This window comes from Pseudorasbora parva, chromosome 18, assembly GCF_024679245.1.
Source record: "Pseudorasbora parva isolate DD20220531a chromosome 18, ASM2467924v1, whole genome shotgun sequence".
Taxonomy (NCBI): Eukaryota; Metazoa; Chordata; class Actinopteri; order Cypriniformes; family Gobionidae; genus Pseudorasbora; species Pseudorasbora parva.
The window spans coordinates 2028158-2050602 of NC_090189.1; the positions used below are offsets into that span (position 1 = coordinate 2028158).

General features: G+C 38.4%; 1 long non-coding RNA gene across 3 annotated transcripts; it reads left to right on the plus strand.

The window, feature by feature from the left end:
• Positions 1–11160: 11160 nt before the first annotated feature.
• LOC137046189 (uncharacterized) lies at positions 11161–13680 on the plus strand. 3 transcript variants are annotated; one of them, XR_010898910.1, is made up of 5 exons: positions 11161–11693; positions 11780–11939; positions 13010–13087; positions 13280–13342; positions 13437–13680. It is a non-coding gene; the product is annotated as an uncharacterized lncRNA (long non-coding RNA). The 3 variants fall into 3 exon arrangements; XR_010898909.1 differs by having other exon boundaries at positions 11161–11939; XR_010898911.1 differs by lacking the exon at positions 11161–11693 and having other exon boundaries at positions 11916–11935.
• Positions 13681–22445: the final 8765 nt, after the last annotated feature.

Genomic DNA, 22445 nt, shown 5'->3' on the forward strand with positions numbered 1-22445 from the left:
GAGGCGCATAGCAAAGGGGACGCTCACGAGCACCCTTCTTAAGCTTTAATGATGAATGGGACACCCTACGGGCTCGTGGACTTAAAGGGTTAGTTCACCCAAAAATGAACATTATTTCATTAATGACTCTCCCTCATGTGGTTGGACACCCGTCAGACCTTCGTTCATCTTCAGAACACAAATGAAGATATTTTAGTGTAAAGCTGAGAAAGGCTTCAGATAGGCCTCCATTGGCATTCAGTCCATTCCCACTCACAAGACCCATAAAGGCCCTAAACACATCGACACACAGCCCATCTCACTACAGCGGCTGGACAATCATTTTACAAAGAGACGAGAATAGTTATTGTGTGCAAATAAAATCTAAATAATGACTTTATCCGCCGAGTTATTGTCTTCCGTGTCGGTCTCGCTCCTCCTCTTCTGGTCATGAACGGCGGATCATATTCTCACGCATATACGCCGAGTTCACGACAATAACTCGGCGGATAAAGTCGTTATTTAGATTTTTGTGCACAATAACTATTCTCATCTCATTGTAAAATGATTGTCCCGCCGCTGTAGTGAGATGGGCTGTGTGTCGATGTGTTTAGGGCCTTTATGGGTCTTGTGAGTGGGAATGGACTGAATGCCAATGGAGGCCTATCTGAAGCCTTTCTCAGCTTTACACTAAAATATCTTCATTTGTGTTCTGAAGATGAACGAAGGTCTGACGGGTGTCCAACGACATGAGCGCGAGTCATTAATGACATAATGTTCATTTTTGGGTGAACTAACCCTTTAACGGACACGCGCACACAATGGCCGTTGTAAGTCCACAAGACCGGAAGTGAACATGAAGTGTGTCATTTGGGACAGGGCCCAACTCTGCTCCAACACACACACCACTAGTGTTCAAATAAGGCTAAAGGACTTGATTAGCTGGATCAGGTGTGTTTAATTAGGGCTGAAGCTAAACTGCAGGGCTGTGGCCCTCCAGGAACTGAGTTTGACTCCTCTGCTTTAGGTAACCACCGTTATTTTCCTCATCATTTCATTCCACATCCTATGAATATAAGTGTAGGTCTGCTTTTCCTTTGTCTCCTCTCTCTCCTTATGTGAACCATATTCCCTCTCCCTTGCATATATTCCTCATGTAAAGACGGCTCTGCTGGGTTTGTCAGGTCAGAGGGTCTGATGGTCCCTATTCTTTACATTGGAAGGGAACAGCCGGATCCTAATGTAGTGCTGGTCCATATAATGATGACCAGATGTGCTCTATATAATGCATGGGTATCACGTGTATCGCGTTCTCATATCATGAGATGTATATGTGATGTACTCTTTCTCTCATTGGTTATAATCCATAATACGCCTCTTCTCTTTTTCCTATATATGAGACATTTGTCCACCATTGAATCTGAAGACCTTTTACCTTCCCTCAGATCGGAGTCATATGTTTGTTCGCATCTATCACAGAAAATGGGACAATTCTGGCAACTCTGTCAGTACCTTTCCCCCCAGATTAGCCGTCAGTCGGCCACACCTGTGAGCAGTGCTTCAGGAGCTCCTTTAGAAAGAGATCTCCAGCTGAGCCCAGGAGGGACTTTGGCTGAATCTGAAATCGCCTCCTAAACCCTCATTCACTCTTCCCTACATTAGTCCACTAATGCAGTTCACTTCAAGCACTGAATGAAAACGAGTGTGTGAAGTTGGACAGCCGTTGTGTGTATTAGCTGTGCAATCATTATTGCAGTGCATTGTGGGATTGAATGAGTGCGCTCAATAACGGCCACTATGGTTTCGGACACCACTACAAATGTCTGTCCCCTCAAATAATGCCATATTTAAGAGTATAGGGGGCGATTTCGGATTCAGCCTTTAGGATTTTAGACTTTAGCTTCAGCATTGTATTACACTCTAAAAACTAATACTATGATTTACTCAATTTTTTTGGTGAAACATTTTTACACTAAAAAAATTGAGTAAATTTTAAAGCAGTGAAATCAATTATAGACACCATATGAACTGAGTAAATGTAAGTAAAAAAATTAAGTAGATCTGAGTAACAGCATTTGTTACATTAACAAATTCAATTGAGTAGAAAAAATTGGATAAAAAGCATTTAAAAAACAATATTTATGACTAATATGAACTGTTTTTATTTATGAGTATTACTAACTTGTATAGTATAACTTTAATTTCCTCTAAACCTTTGTAAAATACTCCACAGTCCACACAAACACACTTATTCATGACATGGCCTTTATTGTCGACGAGTAAGTTACAGCAATAACGTTACAGCATATACTGTTTTGACATGTTAAGAATAACAGTTATTTCACAACATTTAAACTCATGTAACAGACATTTTAGAAGTAAAAATTAAACATTTAAAAGTAATTCAAGTGTAATCAACCGGTCTGTTATCCCATTTCCACCGTATCAGCGCTGTTTCTCGGGCCTGAGATGGACTAACGTTAGCGGTCTGCAGGTGGACTTTGAACTTGAGACCGCTGTCCTGCGTTTCATTCGTAGCTGAAAGATGCTGCGAGGCGCCAGACTCCATAACCTGACAATAAACAAACAGTGCCCAGTTTTAATAAGATTTTATCATCCAAATTCATTATATTCATTATCTTTACGAATAAAGTTGTGTGTTTTGAGCAACACAGCAGGCGTTTCAAAGACCAACGCCACACGTTAACTTAAGGTGACTCACACTGCGTCTCTAGATGTTGTTTTGAATTAAACAAAATGCCTTTTAGCACAGTAATGATTATATAGATAAAACAAAACATACAAACCTGAATTTCACAGAGGAAATGCCCCAATTCTGCGATGCTGAGAAGAAGAGAAACTGCTCTGGTGACTGAGGAGAATTCAAATATCCGCACTCACTCAACCGTCGAGCTGTCGTCGCGTCAGAGGGTGGGGGAGGGGCGCATTGTTTTAATGAGTAAACTTACTCAATTTCTTCAGCATGTGTTAAATATTAATAATCTTGATTTTAATTAAGTAATATTTGTGGTTCTTAAAACATATCGGTTTAATTCTCCATTCTCAAATATTTTGAAATAAATTTCACAAATGTATTAAGCATATTTAAAATAAATAATTGGTTATTTGAATACTAAATTATTTTAGTGAAAAAAACTTAAAAATAACTATACATTTTAGACAAAATTAACTGTTGGATTTTTAGTCAATTATTTTGGTATGTTTAACTAAAACCATCAAGTAAATGATATTGAGAGATTTTATTAAGTTAATAAAGTTAATTATTACTGTGATATTTACTAAGCCACTGAATTATTTTTTAGAGTGTACACTCTTAACCATGCTACGGGGTTAACCATTACTCTGGGTTCGGGCAAACGTTTCAGAGCCCGGAGTCCTCCCCGGACAGCAAATACGCATAATCTTTACTCTATTTAATATAAACTGGACTAATATGATCATACTTCAGGTTCTAGTAAGAACTCGAGCTGCTGCGTTTTGGACCAGCTGGAGTTTGTTTATTAAGCGAGCAGGGCGACCACTCAGTAGAGCATTACAATAATCTAGCCGCGTGTGCGTGTGTGTGCGTGTGTGTGCGCGTGTGTGTGCGCGTGCGTGCGTGCGTGCGTGCGTGCGTGTGTGTGTGTGTGTGTGTGTGTGAGAGAGAGAGTGTGTTTTAATTAAGCGTGCAGGGCAGCACACAAACTCCATGGTACCATTTGAAAGCTTAGAGTCTCTTCTTTCTGGAGATTTGCTTCACTTTGGCATTTGTTTTAGACAAAGTAATGTATTTACACTAAATTACTCTGATGTCATTTCCGCCTGGATTTGGCCGACCCAAACTGAAAAGCCTCCCATACACACATACAGTGGTCTAGGTTCAAAATGTTGGTGTTATTTTACAGGAAACCCTTTAAAGTGACATAAAACACTGCTTAAAGTGATAAACATGTAAGTATGTTGTCTAAGCGGTAATAACCCCCCAAAAATGTAGGCGCTTTTTCATTTTGTTTTTAAATAAATTGATTTTGAAAGTGTGTAACTCAGGCCCTGTGTGCTCTAGGACCCTGCAGACCGTTTCCAAATCCAGGCGGAAATCCCCAAAAATGGTCCTGGAGTTTAAGAGGTTAAGGACTGAATGTGACAATGTGTGTAGTGTGTGTGTGTGTTCACACAGATGATGGCAGTAATATATAATGTGTGTAGTGTGTGTGTTCACACAGATGATGGCAGTAATGCTCCAGTTGAGCTCTTCTTCTCCTTCTCCTTCTTCTCCTTCTTCTTCTTCTTCTTCTTCAAGTGTTGAAGGCTCTGATGAGCTGCTGATGTGAATCTGGTGTTTAATGAGAGAAATGAACTGTGCAGCTGCTGGAGATCATCATGATGAGAAACAAACCTGTAGATTGAGCTATGAAACACTTTCTGAACAGAGAAATGCTGCTTGACTTTAGTCTAAACCAGGGGTGTCCAACCCTGCTCCTGGAGAGCTACCATCATGCAGGCTGCGTTCGGAACCGCATACTCATTGAGTAGGTACTCAATTTCAATAAGTACTTACTTAACGAGCGCTGAAAGAGTAGGTACTATATATCCAGATCTCGTTAAGTATGAATGCGATCCGCACTTTATGCGCCATGTTGACGTTATCATGTGACCCATGACGATATCACAAGCGCAACAACTCGTGTGACAGGTTTAATTAATCTGTATATTGGTTTAAACGTGCTAATTTTTTGTGGTCTTTTTTAAGAAACAGCTGCCCATTTATTTTGTCATTGTACTATAAGAAATACATTTTAACCCTACTAATCTGACAATTTCATCCTTTTTTATCCTTGCAAAACCCCCAAATCGTGATCTCTTGAATATGTTGTTAATTTCTTTATTTTATATGCAAAAAAATGTCATCCACAAGCAAAAGTGGGCTAAATCTCCTTTATATTTCCCTCTTTTTCTTGTTAAATTTAACTCCTGTTTGATCCCAGGCTTATGAAATAACTAAAACAAACAAATAAATAAAAATTATTGCATTATGATGATTTATTCAAGATATCTAACCTTGTTATAGTTTTTTCTCTGTATATAATGTACATAAACCCATTAGTTTTATCATTATGATTGTTCATTGTTAAATATACCACCATGCAATTATAAAACAATAAAAAAAAAAAGATATGAGTGACAGGTGCAGTAAGATCTCAGCATCAGTAACTCCACAGCCCGACCGGTGCGGTTTCCCTCAGTGTTTGTACTGTCTGCTCAGAAAAATCTTTCAGCTGCTCGGAGATCTCGCCTTCGGAGGAAACTGTTGATTGTATACTCGAAAAACGTAAGTAATACTATAAAAAAATTTTTAGATTTCACCCAGAATGAACTGCACTGCTAGCACACCCACAAACACTTACAATAATAATGACAAATGCTGACCAATACTTAATTATATTACCTTTTTATATATATATCGTTTTAGTAAAACATACAAAAGGCAACTTGTCATATGACATAGCGATGCATGCCATGAATACACATTAGACAAATGCAGCCAATGTGAATATGATGTGAATCATTTTATTTACTGACAACTAAGGAAACATGAATGAATGAGTAAAATAATTAATAAAAGTAAACATCACAAGAAATGAATAAAAGTCAACACATGAAACAAAGCTTTATTCAAATGTATTGTTCTAACGATCACACATACAGAAGGTGAACGCCACATCTGCTGCCCGTCTCAACACAGGTGTGCCAGTTCTGCAGCTTTATATTGATCTAGAAGTCTCACTGGCTCTGGGTTTACTGAGGATGAAGAGACCACAGCAATATCTGGCCCAGATGATGCACTAAGGTGAAGTGATGAAGGGTCCAGGATCCTCGTCTGCTGACATCTCAGATCCTACAAAAATGCACAAACATAATACAAAAGCACTCATTTAAACAGCACAATGTCATTTGATTTCTGTATTAGAAGTAACTAAATGATATTACTTTATATTTTTGTTTCAGGTTTTCCCCACACATGACACCCGTGTCTTGCAGGCCCTGCTCCACAAAAGCTCTGCAGCAAATACAGAGCCATCAAGAATCAGAAAAGTGCTAAAATAACTGTTTGAAATAAAATACAACTTAAGATTTAAATAGATGTTTATTCATTTCTGTAGTATACTGAATCAAAGCCTTTGATGACAGCATTCCTTTATCAGCCGCTCTCCACCAGATAAACACACACACGAGCTCTTTAACATCAGACAAGATTACCGTTACCTATGTGATTTATGTTCAATACTACATTTAAATGTAGTTGCTGATGTGTTAATGTTCCTCAGTTTATCAACAGTACTAATGGACAAATTAAATTGATAACTTCTGTTTAGTTACTTTATGTAGATTTGTTTATTTACATTGCTCAGGTTCATGTAAAGTAAGCAGAGTTGACAACAGTGAACTCTTCATTATAGCGCACACACACACACATCATTCTGATCTATTCAGATTTATCAGATGTCTATTTTATGTTGTGATGTGCTCATCTGCAATACTTATCAACAATTCCTGTCAGATGTTAAATAAACATTTAGTAAGTATCTTTAACATGCATATGTAATCCACTTTGGAGACGTATGTGTGTTACTGGAGCTCCCCTGTTAGCTATAGCCTACACAATAAAACGTGTTTTTACAGTACAATCACAACTATTTAGACAACTTTACACCTTCAACAATTCAAAAGTTTACTCTACAGAAGCTCAACAAACGTGATTTGAACACAAGAGAACTGTGATTTTCGTTTGTAATACTCACGTTTGAAAACACCCGCATCACTTTCCTCCACCTGACGTATCCTTTCCTGTGGCCTTATGGGAAGGCAGGGATAGAAAAGTATCCGACGATGAGTGCTTCACAATCTGGGCGGAGCGCAGTAGGCCATCCGGGGATTTCTCGCCTACTCTTTTATGATTACTGAGGTTTCGAACATACTACTCCTTTCACATACTGTTTTCGCCTACTATATAGTAGGTTAGTAGGCATATTCGAACGCAACTTGAGTACACGTACGTCCGAATCTCGCGAGGATTGTCCAAACGCCTGGTAGTTCTCGCCTACTCTTTTATGAATACTAAGGATTCGGACATACTTTTCGCTCGCCTACTGCTTTTTCCATACTATATAGTAGGGAAGTATGCGGTTCCGAACGCAGCCGCAGATTTCAGTTCCAGCACTGCTCCAACACACCTGTCTGTAATTATCTAGCACCTGATGATCATGATTAGCTGCTTCAGATGTGTTTGATTCAGGCTGGAGATCAAATCTGCAGGACGGAAGCTCTCCAGGACCAGTGTAGGACAGCCCTGGTCTAAACCATCTGATAAAAGATCTTCATCATCATCTTCATCATCATCCTCATCATCATCATCATCATCATCTTCATCATCCTCAGATCATGATCAGGTGATTTCCTTCATTCTCACAGCAGATGATTTAGATCAGGAGTCAAATATTATTCACACTGAAGCTCAATGTCAAACTGGGGCTTTAATTGAACTGCATTTCTAACACAAACTCTGGACAGAAATCATTTGAGTATTTTACATCTTTCAGCTTTTAATAAGTGACATGTATTATGAGAGACTCTCGTAAAGCGTTCATCACTAATCCAGGATTTATGAATAATCTTCAGATATGAGATTATGGAGATTATGAAACATCATCAGATCATCATCATCTTCATTATCATCATTATGATCTTCATCTTCATCATCATGATCTTCATCTTCATCATCATCATCATCATCAGATGAATCCAGAAATGTCTCTGGTAAGAACATTATTTCCTGTTTGTAGTTTTAAAGAAAGTGAGAGCGGACTCGCTGCTGAGTTTGCATGCAAGGGATTTCCAACTAAATAACATTTGAAGTTGTTGAGAGTTGTGCCAGTTGTCAGTGTTTCTTTAGTTTCCTCTTCATTCCTGTGGGTGGCGCTGTTGAGCGTACAGGAATCATGTAGGAAGTTATTTAAAGGATTAGTTCACTTCAGAATGAACATTTCCTGATCATTTCCTCACCCCATCTCATCCCAGATGGTCATGTCTTTCTTTCTTCAGTGGAAAAGACATTCAGTTTTTGAGGAAAACATTCCAGGATTCTTCTCCTCATGATGGACTTCAATGGGAACCAACGGATGAAGGTCCAGATCAATGAGGAAGAGCTTCAGAGACTCTGATGATCCAGAGGAATAGAGTCTGATCCAGACTAACCATCAGACATTATCAACACTAATAAACATTTATACACTTTTAAACCTAAACTGCTCATCTTGTGCTATGAGGAGAAGAATCCTGGAATGTTTTCCTCAGAAATCTTCATTTCTTTTCCACTGAAGAAAGAAAGACATGATCATCTGGGATGAGATGGGCTGAGGAAATGATCAGGATCTTTTCATTCTGAAGTGAACTAAGTGTGATTGTGTTTGTCTCTCTCTCTCGTCTTTAGCCCTATTCGGACTGGATTTGTTTAACATGGGGACATGGGGTAAAGTCATTTTACCTCAGGACGTCTGTAATATTAATGGCCAATTCGCACGGGATAAGACATCTCAGTAAAACTAGCAGAAGTGGGAGGAGTAACTCGCTTTACGCACCTCCTTGACGTCATGTGCGTATGACGTTACCGTTATAGCGTGAGCAAACACACAACCTGAGCGCCAGTCTGAACTCCGTCTCCAATATATGTGTGTTTTAATAAACAGTTAGGTCCAGTCTAACGATTCTCATTGGATTATGTTGGTAATAGACACTTTCCTACAGCTAAAATGTGTTGTGCCTCTAATAAGTGCTTTTGATCTTCTTTTTGCTTTAAACGATATGCGGAAAATACTGGACATTTTCCACAGATTTGTCCCACCACCTACAACGCAACCGAATGCTTCAAGCGCCTCCAAGGTCGCAAAATGCACTTTTTAAAAAAAAACTTTTAAACAGGAAATGACGGAATTTTACCGTACATTTTTACAGCAGGTCTATTCGAACGGGATTAGTATTACCTGAGGTAATTTTTCCATTTCCAGACCTTTTAACAGAAGGTAAAAGTCTCGGTAATCTTCACTGACATTGTCCGTAATGATTACCGAGATGGCACATTCGGACGGGACTAAAATCACCGAGAACCTCTGGTAATAATTACTTTACCCCCACGTCCCCATGTTAAACTAATCCAGTCCGAATAGGGCTTTTGTTGTCGGCGTGCGGGTTATTCTCGCTCACGCTAGCGGACGTGTTGTGAGGAGCTGCTGTGGTTGTAGTCATGCATTGAAAATGAGCGCTGATGTTACATCTAATACTGGAGATTATTGTGCTTTTAATGCTTTTAGTGCTTTTATTGTGCTTTTTACGGTTCGTATTTTGAGGAATATGATTTCTGAGGCTGTTAGGGATTGTACTAAGGACTGTATTGCACTGGTTTAAAATAGCTGTGCTCGCACTGGTGTGTCGGTCAGAACACAGTAGGCAGGAATCAGAATACCAGTCTTTTATTTAGCACAATAAACGGCACAGTCAGACCACAGGGCATTGCGTGGCATTATATTATCAGACATGATATCTGAGGTAGTATGTTGTGTGGTCTGAAACAGTAAATAATAAACACAATTAGCAAATATTAAACATTTCCCTCATTATTAACAATAACTGCCATTTATCCCGATGTTTGATTAGAAACATAACATTTTCTACGGTAGTACCACTTTTCTCCACTAGGTGGCGCCTAGCGCTCATAAACGGAATAATCCGAAACATCTTGCTGCGTCATTGAACAATAAGCTATAAACCATATACAATTACAGATAGGATCTACACACTAATCAAACACATTATTCAGTGATCATTATTATAATGAACTCTAGTATATTTAGAATATATACATGTTAAACAAACATCTGAGGCTAGATGTAAGCACAGTCGTCATCACTTCGCGGACGATCGAACTCACGATGCTGTAATTATTCATCAGATAGGAAATTCGATAGAGAACACTATTAAAGGACTTACATGGTTTCATCGACGCACAACTTAAACATATCCAGTTTGACCATGAAAGTCAAACTCAGTCCACATGCTGGAGAAACCCAAGTGGTACCTTTCGCGTGGTCGACTCATCAGGAACTGAAATCGAAAGTGACTGACGCACATTTAATAACAACTGATCGGATTGGTTGTTACTTCACAACAGAGGCAGTTTTCTCTATACTCCATTTGAGTCTACACCATAGACAGTAAAAGAAATGGACGGAGCGTTCCCATTGACGTCTACGGCGAAAGAATGAAGTCAACCTAGGGGCACTCACTTCCTGATGGCTGAGCGAACTGCGCAGGCTCAGACTGAGCTTGACGACGTAGATGTGACGTGAGCCTCCTGTCTGACAGCTGTGAGTCTTCTAGTAGATGTGGAAAGCGAAAGCTGAATCACGTTGTTTAAATATTTTCTCCCGTTGCTTTTGGCTCACTATGGGCTTCTCCCCATTCTTCCCCCTTGACTTTATCAGACTAGTCTCCAGGACATGTCTCCACGTCCCCCTGATTGTCTCATAGACAGTAAAAGATTGCCTGCGAGCGTCTCCTCAGGTCTATACGGTAATTTCTCAACTGTGCGACAGGGTCGCGTTGGTTATGACGCAATCGTTAGCCTATTTTTACAAAAACAGCTGCTGCGGGGCGATAGTGTAAGATACAAGGTAATGGAGCCTTTTATACATTGTCATGTTTCTTTAGAAATAAACAATGGACAAATGGAGTCTTTAAACGTCTCAGATGTAAAGTTATTCACTGTCAAAGTGACTCAAAAATGAATGGGAGTCAATGGGATGCTAACAGCAGGTGATGGCTTGGTTAGCAATGGCCGCCCCTAGGGGTGGAGCGCTTTCCGAGCGCTAGATTACCCCCTTGGTCTACACACACACGCGCACACGCACGCACGCGCACACACACACACACACACACACACCAGACAACAAACATAAGAAAACATTTGGGTTTAAATACACTACAATATGACTTGCTTGTAGGTATTATTAAAACTGTAAATAAAATCTAATATACATAAATTACTTTACACATGAGGCGTTTGTGTGTGTTTAAATGAAACAAACAGAGCTGTGTGTAATGCAGCAAAACCGCATGAAGAATATCCCTGCAAACACGTCCAGTTGGGGCCCACATGGGCCTCGCTTGGGCTAGTTGGGCTTCGGCTGGGCATGGGCTCAGAGTGGGCTTTGTTGTTGGGCCCCACATGGGCAGTAGATGGGCTCCAATCAAAATTGATATGTCAGATATGGATGCTATTTTTTTTTTTTTTTTTTTTACAATATAGGCTCTGGGCTAGGGCCACTTTTATACACATTTTATTATATTAGCTGCTGTCTGTAACATTTTTTGTCTTTTAAGATTTACAAAAATTCTATAATGAGAATGTACAACATTAATTTGCAATCCATCCAACAATTATTTATTCAAACTGTGTTTTGTCTTACCCTAAATCATTATACATTTATAATAAGTGTTTATATTGGGACTATTTCAGGCCGGAATCGCTGCGGAGGAGCACAGTGTCTGCGTGGCTCGTCATAGACATAAACAGATGAAATAGCTGTGTTCTTTCCGCAAGCGTGCAGTTTATTAACCGCTAGAGCACCCAATTGCGGACTGCAGCTTTAAGCTACTTAAGGGTACCCAATTTAACTCTAAGAATGTTGAAAGAGTTTCAAAAGACAAGTTTGCTAACGATTTCCCCACAAAATGTTCAAACTGTAAGGCAAGCAGTGCGCACTCTGCAGCGCAAATCTGGAAAGCCCCACCCCCATCACCGAGCAAAAAAATCTGCCCAGCAACATCTTTGCCGCCTTTTGAGTAGTACAGTCTGCTGTCCGTTAAGGATCCTCGACTCAACGGTGTCTCGTGTGGACAGAAGGCAGGTAAGAGCCTCTTATAATAACCTTGGGGAGGATTTTACCGCATGATGATGTTAACCAAAAGTTTTTTTTGGAAAGTATTAGTTAAGAGGAACATAGCTTTAAACGTAAACCGCGTGAGGTAACGTTATAGCTTAACGTTAGACCTAAAGAATGGTGATGAACAGACGAGTTTAATGTACGTTATTAAGCCAGTAGCAATTAAGCTTTTTTTTTTTGAATGGCTGACTAAAGATATTGTTTTGAAGTAACATATTTGGTTGTAAACTTCTTAGCAAGGGAGTCGAACAGGCATTAGTAAGCTGTAAAATGACAATTTCTACTCTTTTATCAGCTGGTGGAATTGTACTGTTTGCACTTGTTGCATTTAACGTTACCATTAAAGTAAAAACACTGATGAAAGTCCACGTCAATGTCAGCAAAGTTTTATCGGTTATGGTGTCCTGCCTTGTTATCCTCGCGGGACCGCGCGTGTAACTTCAGAGAGGCTGATACGCTTTGAATTCACCTCTTAAGACAAGACAACATCGTTTTTTCATGCAGTGATCAATTTTGAGATTTTGGGCCAGTTTGCTCCCTTAACATGTACGTTTTCATGTCAAAATAAAACAAATGTCAACATTACACATTAAGGTGGTTATTTAATTATATTTTGTAAACATGCGCCCAGATTTATACCATAAATCACCAAACATTAACATTCCAGGGTTTTTCCTACATTTATTTATTTAAAATTGTATTTCCCAATGACACAGGAGGACAAGTTTTGTGGGAGTTTTGTTAAAGGGATAGTTCACACATAAGTGAAAATTGTCATACTCACCCTCACAAATATATTTTGAAGAATGTTTGATCTGCTTGGCTACAAACATTCTTCAGAATATCTTCTTTGCGGAACAAAGCAACTCACAGGTGTTTTATATATATATATATATATATATATATATATATATATATATATATATATATATATATATATATATATATATATATATATATATATATATTATACTTTGATAAAAGAACTCACTGATTTAACTCATTGATTGTGCTTGTATATTATACACTTCTAGGCAAATTATTTTGTCGGATGAGGATGACGACAATTGGTCCGGCAACTCCATCAGGCCTTCACCTCTATCCACCCTCAGGTCAGTATGTTCGGTTGTACAACAAAAACATACTTAGTACCTGTGTGTGTTTTTAAAAAAGTGACTGTCCCACAATGTATTTAAAAATTCATAATGTCTGATTTTTTGCATAAAAGTTTTTTGTGCTAAACCAACACAACATAATTAGTTATTTCAAATTTGTTATTCTTTTTTTTTGTTTTGTTTTTACAGCACACCGGCTCCATCCACCCTCAGATCTGTGATTTTACCTCCACGGCCTCCATCCAACCTCAGGTCTTCTTTTCTTTACATAGTTTTCTTTACAGTCCTGGCTGAGAGTTGTGTTGGCACATATAAAGTAAGTGACCATTATATTTGTTTCTTGCAGGAGGCTTAAAGAAAAACGCCATGACCAGCCAAATCACCCGTAAAGATGCGGAGAAGGCAGTCTCCAGATGGCTCATTGATGCTAGGGACTGGGGGGGTAATCGACAGGCACCCATCAAGGAAATCAGGCTTCAGGTTCATTTGAGGTGGAAAGTAACTAATCCTGTCTGACAGTGAGGAACACTGAACACAAGTTTTCTTAATGTTTTCTTAATTTTACTGAAATAAAAAGGGAATTCATTGTATTACTGGTCTTGTTGTTATTGTAGCTTTTTTAACCCAAGGTGTTTGGGTCTGTGGGACCTGTTTTCAATGTCTGCTAAAAGAAAAAATTAGCTTTTTATTATGCTCACTGGCCTTGGCTCATTTTCAGTAAAGAATATAAAAAATTACTTATTTTTAATGACTGCTCACGGTACACCCCCCAAAACGTCTGCATCTCTGTGTGTGTATGTGTGCATGTCTGCACGTGTTGTCTCTGCACCAACTATTCCCACACAAAGTTACAAAATTGTCACATTTCAAGCACTTTCACCTATTCTGATTAAGTTCTAAGAAATAATCACTAGTAATGAAAGTCTTATTTCTATTTTTAATTTCAATTGAATTTCCTTGGTTTCTCACAAAAAAAATTAAATTATCATAAATGTGATCTCACTGGTAAATGGCATATATGAACCATAAATTATATAATTAGTAATTGAGTAAAGTATACATCTGTTTACATTGTATAAAGTAAACTTCTGTTAAGTATGTCTTACATAAATTGTTAAGGCTGTATTGATTTAAAAGACTAATAATGTGGTGGGTTAATAAAGGGTCTAATAAAATAGCTGGTAATATTGGATGTAAAAATAAAATGTACACCTTACAAGGGTTAAAGAACTATGGGCTGACTGTAAAATAAGTGCCCAAAATGAAATTGTTAGCCCATTATGGGTAGAATAGCAGGGGCCCATAATCAGCCCACATGGGGTCCAGGTAGTGTGGGCCCCAGATGGGAGAAATCTGGGTTGCCCATGTGGGTTTTACCTAGGGCCCATATGAAGCCCACCTTCAGCCCATCTGGGCTTGCCCACATGGGGCCACCATGGAACCCCCGGACAAAACTAACTGGGCCCCATCTGGGCAGCCCAGTTGGGGCCCACTCACCAGCCCATATCCAACCCTTATGGGCCCCACATGGGTGTGTTGACAGGATGATTTCTAATAGAAAGGGACTCGATGTCTATAGTGGACAGCCCTGTCTCATGCCTCAGTTCACGAGGAAAGGAGACGACGACAGAGGAATGGAGGAAAGAGGGTTTTGTAAGATTATCAGAGTCAGCTGGACAGCCCAACTTTATACCTGTAAGTGGTCAGGGGTGTCCAGAAGGATTAATATAATATAATATAATATAATATAATAGCAGTGGAGCTGTAGATGTAATGCTGAAGAATATTGTATTTGTGCAGGTCACAGATGTGATTCTGATGATCACCTGTCACTGTATTACAGGGGTCAAAGGTCAATCCAGTGCAGGTACCAGCACTTCTCACCAAATGAGGAGGAAGCTCTTACACGAGTATTTATTTACACACTGCTCACACACTCCTGTTCATCGTTTAGGACTTGTTACACAAACACTGAATCACACTCGCACACACACACACACACACACACACTTCACTACACTTCATCAAACTCTTCTATATTTAGTGAGCGCTTTGACTTCATTTGACTTCATCTTTGTGTTTAGTTCTGCTTTCTAATGAAGCGTTCTGTCCCTGTTTGATTTGTGAGAAACTCTTCTGATCTTCTTCAAACACATCATGTGGATCATATTCCCTGATCAACTGTAGATCTGTCCGTGTGTGTGTGAAATATGAGCATATGGAGAGTGTGTGATTGTGCTGTGATCCTGTAGAGGGAGACACTCACTGTATTACAGCAGCTCTTATCTCACTCAATATTGATCTGCTCATGCCACTAATGTCTCAATTCACATTCACAAATCTGGACTGGCTTTATTTCTCAGATCATCATGATGATGATGATGATGATGATGATGATGAGGATGATGATGATAATGATTCAGCTTCAACACACCAAACATTCATAAATCACTCTGACACAACAGTCAAATAATAGATATTTTTGTGTGTGTGTGTGTGTGTGTGTGTGAGTGAGTGCCACTAGGACACGAACTCAACACTCCATGGGGTTTCTGTCTACAGAATGTTCCCCAATAGCAGCTCTGCTTCCCTTCCTCAAATACTCAGACCAGAACAAAGGATTGGAAATATTTGCAGCACAGCACCAGAGGGAGAGGTTTGAGATATCTGAAGAGATCTGAGAAAGAGAAGCCCAGAGTTCTCAAACGCTTCAGTCTCTCATCCTATCAGAGACTGCAGTGAAAGTGAGACCAATTTACCAATCGCACCGAGACCTTTAAAAAGACACCAGACATGAGACAATAGATTCACAAAAGACATTATCTGTAGTATATTTGTATTCTGTGACTTGAACTTGAAACCTGGAAAACGCTGCCTTCGGAGGACACATTTGAAGGCAGGAAGGCATCAAGCTGCGTCCGAATCTAATGTTTGCTTCACTTCCTGTCTCCTGAGAGAGCTTCATCTGATCGATTTCTGACACGTGTCCTTCAGTGCCTTTGGTATCCCACAATCCTGTGCTTTCCATTCAGTGACAGTTGAGCTGGGGGAAAAGGATGGGGTCCAGAAGTTACGTTTGCGGGTCAGTTTGTGTGTAAATGTACGATTTTTACCAACATATTACACTTCTGATGTCATTTCTACTGAGAAATCACTACTGCAGTAATTAAATGTGTTTAGTTCTCACCAGAGCTCTCTCTATTTAGCTGTAGATCATTAAAGGACAACTCCGGTGAGAAATGACCCTCGGGGTAATTAACAGATGGTTACAGAGTAGATCGTTCTCTGGGATGCGTTTTCATGGAACTCGAATGTAAAGAGTTTTATCTCTAAAAACAGATTAGCTTATAGCGCTTGTCAATGGGGCACAGGGTAGTGAAATTAAACCGCTAGTTAATACCACTAACACGGCTCAAAATAGCCTCACACTAACACGGCAGCATAATGAGGATCCCTACATGCAAACCGAAGCATTGAGAACTTTGTAACAGTTTTATAAGAAGACACTTTATAAACATAGTACATTACACGTTCACGGACAGGCGCCATCTTGGAGAACAGTCTCGACTCATCGAGCCCCGAGCGCTCTGCTAAGTGATGAACTGTGACTGTGAATCTCATATGGTCCGTTGTTTCCGCAAGAAAACACTGAACACAACAGAGAAAATAAATAAATAAATAAAAATAAAAATGTCCATGTTATTACATTTCACAAACTTAATTCCTATCGACCAGCTCACTTAGAACAGCGCTCGTGGATCGTTTCGTCGAGACTGTTCTCCAAGAGGGTGCCTGTCCGCGAATGCGCAATGCGCTGTGTTTATAAAGTATCTTCTTATTAAACTGTTTGTACTCTTACTAAGTTCTCAATGCTTCGGTTTGCATGTAGGGACCCTCATTATGCTGCCGTGTTAGCCTTGTTAGTGGTATTAACTAGCGATTTAATTTTACCACCCTGTGTCGACCCGGTGCCCCATAGACTAGTGTTATAAGCTAATCTGTGTTTAGAGATAAAACTCTTTACATTAGATTTCCATGAAAACGCATCCCAGAGAAGGATCTACTCACTGACCATCTGTTAATCACCCCGAGGTTCATTTCTCACCGGAGTTGTCCTTTAAACTGTTACACTGCCTTAGAAGTCTGTCTGAAATTAGTTTCATGAGGTGCCTTCATGCACAAACGCTGTCTGCAGAGTCACTGTCTGATGAGGCAGCGAGTACGCAGCCTAGGTTTTCGGACGCAGCCCCGTGTAAAACGAGCATATTAATGCAGTTCAGTCTGACACTATCTGTTAATGTTACACCTGATCAGAGGCTTCTGTAAATATTCAGTTTATACGTAGATTTAGATTTAGGCTTCAACAAAGTTTAGTAGTGCAGAAGTTGTAACGTTGTGCCCATTTATGTCAAAAGGCAAAGGCTCTTCTGACTGTACTGTTGTTTGTCAAATTCGTTGGTTCATAAATTCATAACGTTACAGTAATTTTTTTTGCATTTTTTAATGAAGATATTCAATCACGATGGGTATAAAGCACCAGTGAAATTTTTCACTTCCCCAAATGGGTCCACACTGTGATGGCTCTTCTAACTGCATTGTCAGATTGTGTTCATAACATCAAAATAAGTAACCATAATGCAATGGCTCTTTCAAGTCAGTTTAATTAATCAATTCAATCAGAAAGTACAGTTGTAAGATTACAATTTCCAAACATTTTGTATTTCATCCATATTTGTTGTTCTGGAGAGCTTGCAGGGGTAGGTATCATCTGGTGTTGGTTCATCTGAAGTCTTCGGAGGCTGGATCCAAGCTGGAGCTGGCATTAATCTCTAGTTACCTTACCTTTTATTGATTTATTAATGCATTTAAAGCATTTGAGTGCAATAATTGAAATGTAATTATATTGTATGAACATTTATATTTTTTACAGTCATTTTCACTGATATTTCTGTAATTACCTTTTAAAATGGTTTATTATTATTTTCTGAAAATAGACACAATAGTATCAGGGCCCCTAAAAGTGAATAAGAGAAAAACCACATGCATGGTCCCTAAATTGAGCTGATGGCAAGAGCAATAATTAAAGAATAGGCATACTGTAATTATATTGTATGTGCAATGTGTACTATATGTTTACAGTCAATCTTCGCTAATATATTATTCTTTTATTCTGAAAATGGACACAAAAGCAACACAATCCCTTAAAAAACGTGAATAAGAGAAAAACCGCACGGCCCCTAAAATGAACGTGAATAAGAAACCAAAGAAGCGGAAGCGTCGCGTCTTTTAAGGTGGACCGGATAGCGTCAATAAGAAGCTGGATTCAGCCTCGTTGATTAATGATTAATTAAACACAACTGAGAGTCGGAATGCATGGCTTTGAATACATGAATTTACATTATTAGTTAATGTAATATGTTATTAGGGAATTAATGATGTCATATTTAATTAATAGCAATTCATATTTACTTAATCTATTAATCATAGAGAATGTTCATTAGTTGCTGATGCAGTAATCATTAATAAATGGTTTAGTTCTTCATTAGTCATACATTAACTCATGATTATCTGTGCATTAGGCATGAATTATAATAGTGCACCTGTATTGTAAAATGTTACCGATGTTTTCATAGTTAATAGTGTGCCGCAAAATATAAAAGTTGGGGAAACACTGAGCTAACGTTAGTGTGGCAAACCTGACTTGTCAGCTTTTCCAAGTCTATACCCGACTGGATCATCCATGACCGACCAGACCGGTTTGGAGATCAAGTGTAATAAATACTTAATACTTGGAGCGGGCATGGGGAAATGTATTGGAGTAAAAAGTAAACTTTGCCTTTAATATTGTAGTGGAGTAAGAGTAAAAGTAGATGCAAATAAAATATACTCAAGTAAAGTACAGATCCCCGAAAATAATACTTAAGTAAAGTATCAAAGTATTTTTACTTGATTACTTACCACCCCTGGCAAAAGGACAACGCCCCTGAATCTGCGTGTTCGTGTGGGCGGAGGGTTCGTCAACAGACGGTTCTAGTGACGTCATCACAGCAGGAAGTGCAGCGGTGTCGTCCAAACCGGCCGCTCGCTGTCGGCTTTGAAAGGGAACTTCTGTTAAATAAAATATCTCGCTTGGCATTGAACTTTGAGCTTTATAATTTTACAGGTATTATTTATGCTCTAACAGCAACATTACACACTAACTAAAGTTTGAAAGATGGAATCGCAAAGAACGGGACCTTTAATAAAAACTGATATTTAATATCTTTATCTTATAGGCATATTTATTCATCAGTATAGTCATATTCATACAATAAATTTACATTTATGCAAGTAGCAGACGCTTTTATCCAAAGCAACTTACAACTGAGAAGAACAGGAAGCGATCTGTCATGAAGAGGTGAAGAAACGCATTCAATACCCCACATACCAAGATTTAGATATTACTCAGAGTAGCAAAAACTAGAAAAGAGAAACATAAAGGAGGAAGATATGTGTCAGTAGGCGACAGTGGGACATTACTTGTGTATCATCAATATTGATGAAATAAATGTGCTTGTTTTTTTGTTTTTTACATTACGGTGTAAAAAGGGTAAAATGATTAGATTATTTCTGACTAGTAAAGGCATTTATTTCATTTTAGTTGAATCCGGTTTTCTAACTGCTCTAAAGAAAACGTGAAGCCGATGTATAAAGTTAATAAAGATGAATCTGGTGTTATTATTACTGGTGCCGTCATAAACTCTGACCCGAACCGAACCGAAGCGTGGCATTGGTGTATCGCTACTCCTCTCTAATCATCTTTATCAAGAGGAGGATTTTAGAGAGATGATCCACGAGCTGATGAACATAACATGACAATATTTAAAATAATTACATAATTAGTAAAAAAGACACTGAGAATAATACCAGATGGGTGTGTATGCAGTGAAGGCCGTGAAGATAGTTTTAACCTTTATAAGTTAATTTTGTATATAAGTAACAAACGATTGACTTTCAGTTAGTCTTGTCAAAGATGAGAAACTGAGGAATAATAGAGAAATGTGTAGAGACAGAACTTAATCAAGTTTAGATTAATGTAAATAAAGAGCAGAAATAGAGTCGACTCAGGAGCCAATCATCATCCTCACTGTGGTAAAGAGGTTAGAGGAGTTAGAAGAGCTGTGGTTTCCGACAGGAGATGATATGACTCAAGAGCACTCACGGATGAGTGAATGAGAAACTCATCTGCTGAGATTACAACTGCATCTGCTTCAGATTTCCTTTTCAAAAACAGACACCATCTCAAAAACAGCCCACAGCAAACAGGAGTCATCCTGAGATCACAACCTCAAACAGAACAGTCAGTTTCTCTAACCACACACACCACTCGATCTCAAACACACACACCTACCCATTTCCACAGCCAGTCCGTGACTAAAGAGCAGGTGTGATCGGTTTGAACTGATATGATAAAATATGTCAGTGCCCTTGTTTAGTCTCCAGATTCACACCAGTAATGTTTTTTGTCTAAGTCAGGTTTATAAAAGCTATTAAAGCCCTAATGGAGCCGTTTCAGTCTCTTTACACAGCAAAAACGTCAGTGTTATTTCAACTCCCATAGTGTTAAATTTAACACTTTTCCAGTTTATATAATTCTCACCAGTTTAGAGTTAAAATAACACTTTGAAAAGTGTTAATATTTTAACTCCATGATAGTGTTAAAAATTTAACACCTAGAGTGTTGTTTCATAACACCATTAAGAGTATTTTTTACACTAAACATGTGTTGCTCCCTTACTCTTAAAGTGTTCATTTAAATCATTCAGTGTTATTTTATGACACTTTAAAGTGTATTCATGACAGTTTTCTTACATGCAATGTTCTGAAAATGCTTTTTTACTACAGGAAAAAATAAATAAACATATGAAGAATAACTTTTTTTTTTAATAGACAAAAATATCTAAGCACAACTGAACTCTGCACATTCACAGAGAAAATAATGGTACAACAAAAGTCTGTTCATTGTAAAGTTACAAAATAAAGAATGCAAAGAGATGTTTTAACAAACTACTTCTTTATTAACGAGCAAGACCCTTTACATCACAGAAGGTTAACTTTTAAAATAAATGAATAAGGCACAGTATAGGCATTTCTATCATCAGAATTATATTAAAGCTGCTTATCAAGCAGTGCGTAATACTTCAAGTCCTGCATGTCAGTGAATATATGTCCTGTGTCAGTGAAGTTGGTTCAGTACCTTCAACTTTGCAACAGAACAGCAGTACTTGAGTCAACACAACATTCAGCAGATGAAAAACAGTTGCAGGGTATCTGTGGATCAGTTGTGTCCAGCTGCTAACAGTACAGTTCAGTGCATAGTTGTTGTTTCACATGCAGAGCAGGAAAGGTTGTGCAGATCCAACTCTCTCGAAAAATCCTGGAATGCTGGTTCCCTGGCCTAGACAACACAAAACCAGACCAGTTAATATTATTTGTATTTTATAAATACAGCAAGTTTATGGTGGAAAACTTGCTGTATTTAAAGGGTTAGTTCACCCAAAAATGAAATTTATGTCATTAATGACAGTTTAAAATATTTTATATTTAGTCCGAGAGCGTATCTAAGTGTATGCACACTATACTGTCCATGTCCAGAAAGGGAATAAAAACATCATCACAGTAGTCCATATGAGACATTGGTTAGTTGATTAGAATCTCTTGATTAAAATACATTTTGACCCAAAAATAACAAAAACTACGAATTTATTCGGCATTGTCTTCTCTTCCAAGTTTGTTTTCAAACCTCATATAAAGATTCAAACGGTTCTGAATCAGCGGATTGATTTATGATTCGGATTGTGTGTCAAACTGCTGAAATCACGTGACATTGACAACATGAGGGCGAGTAAATTATGACAGAATTTTAATTTTTGTGTGAACTATCCCTTTAAGAAATCTCACTTACTAGTCAGCTGCTGGAATGATTTTAGTTCGCTCCTTCCTGACTTTGTGATAGGCAGAGATTTCCCAATCTGCTGAGTATGAAATCAAACAGAAAACATCTACCTGTCAAATCATGAAAACAATTTGTTTGACTTTTTTTGTATTTGTAATTATGTTAGCCAAATACCAACAAAGCTATGATTATTTTAGATTTTTGTGCCCATGATTCTTTCATAAGTTCTCTGTTAAATCTTACCATCACCAGGGAGGTTCTAGTCTGTAGTCTTCAAGCACCAACCCCGGGCCATACTTGATGCATTATAGAAACACTCCTAAAAACACTAATAGAAAAAACAATTACATTTAAACATGAAGGCATATCCAAACATTAACCAAAAGTTAAAATGATAAATACATTTTGCATAAATATTAA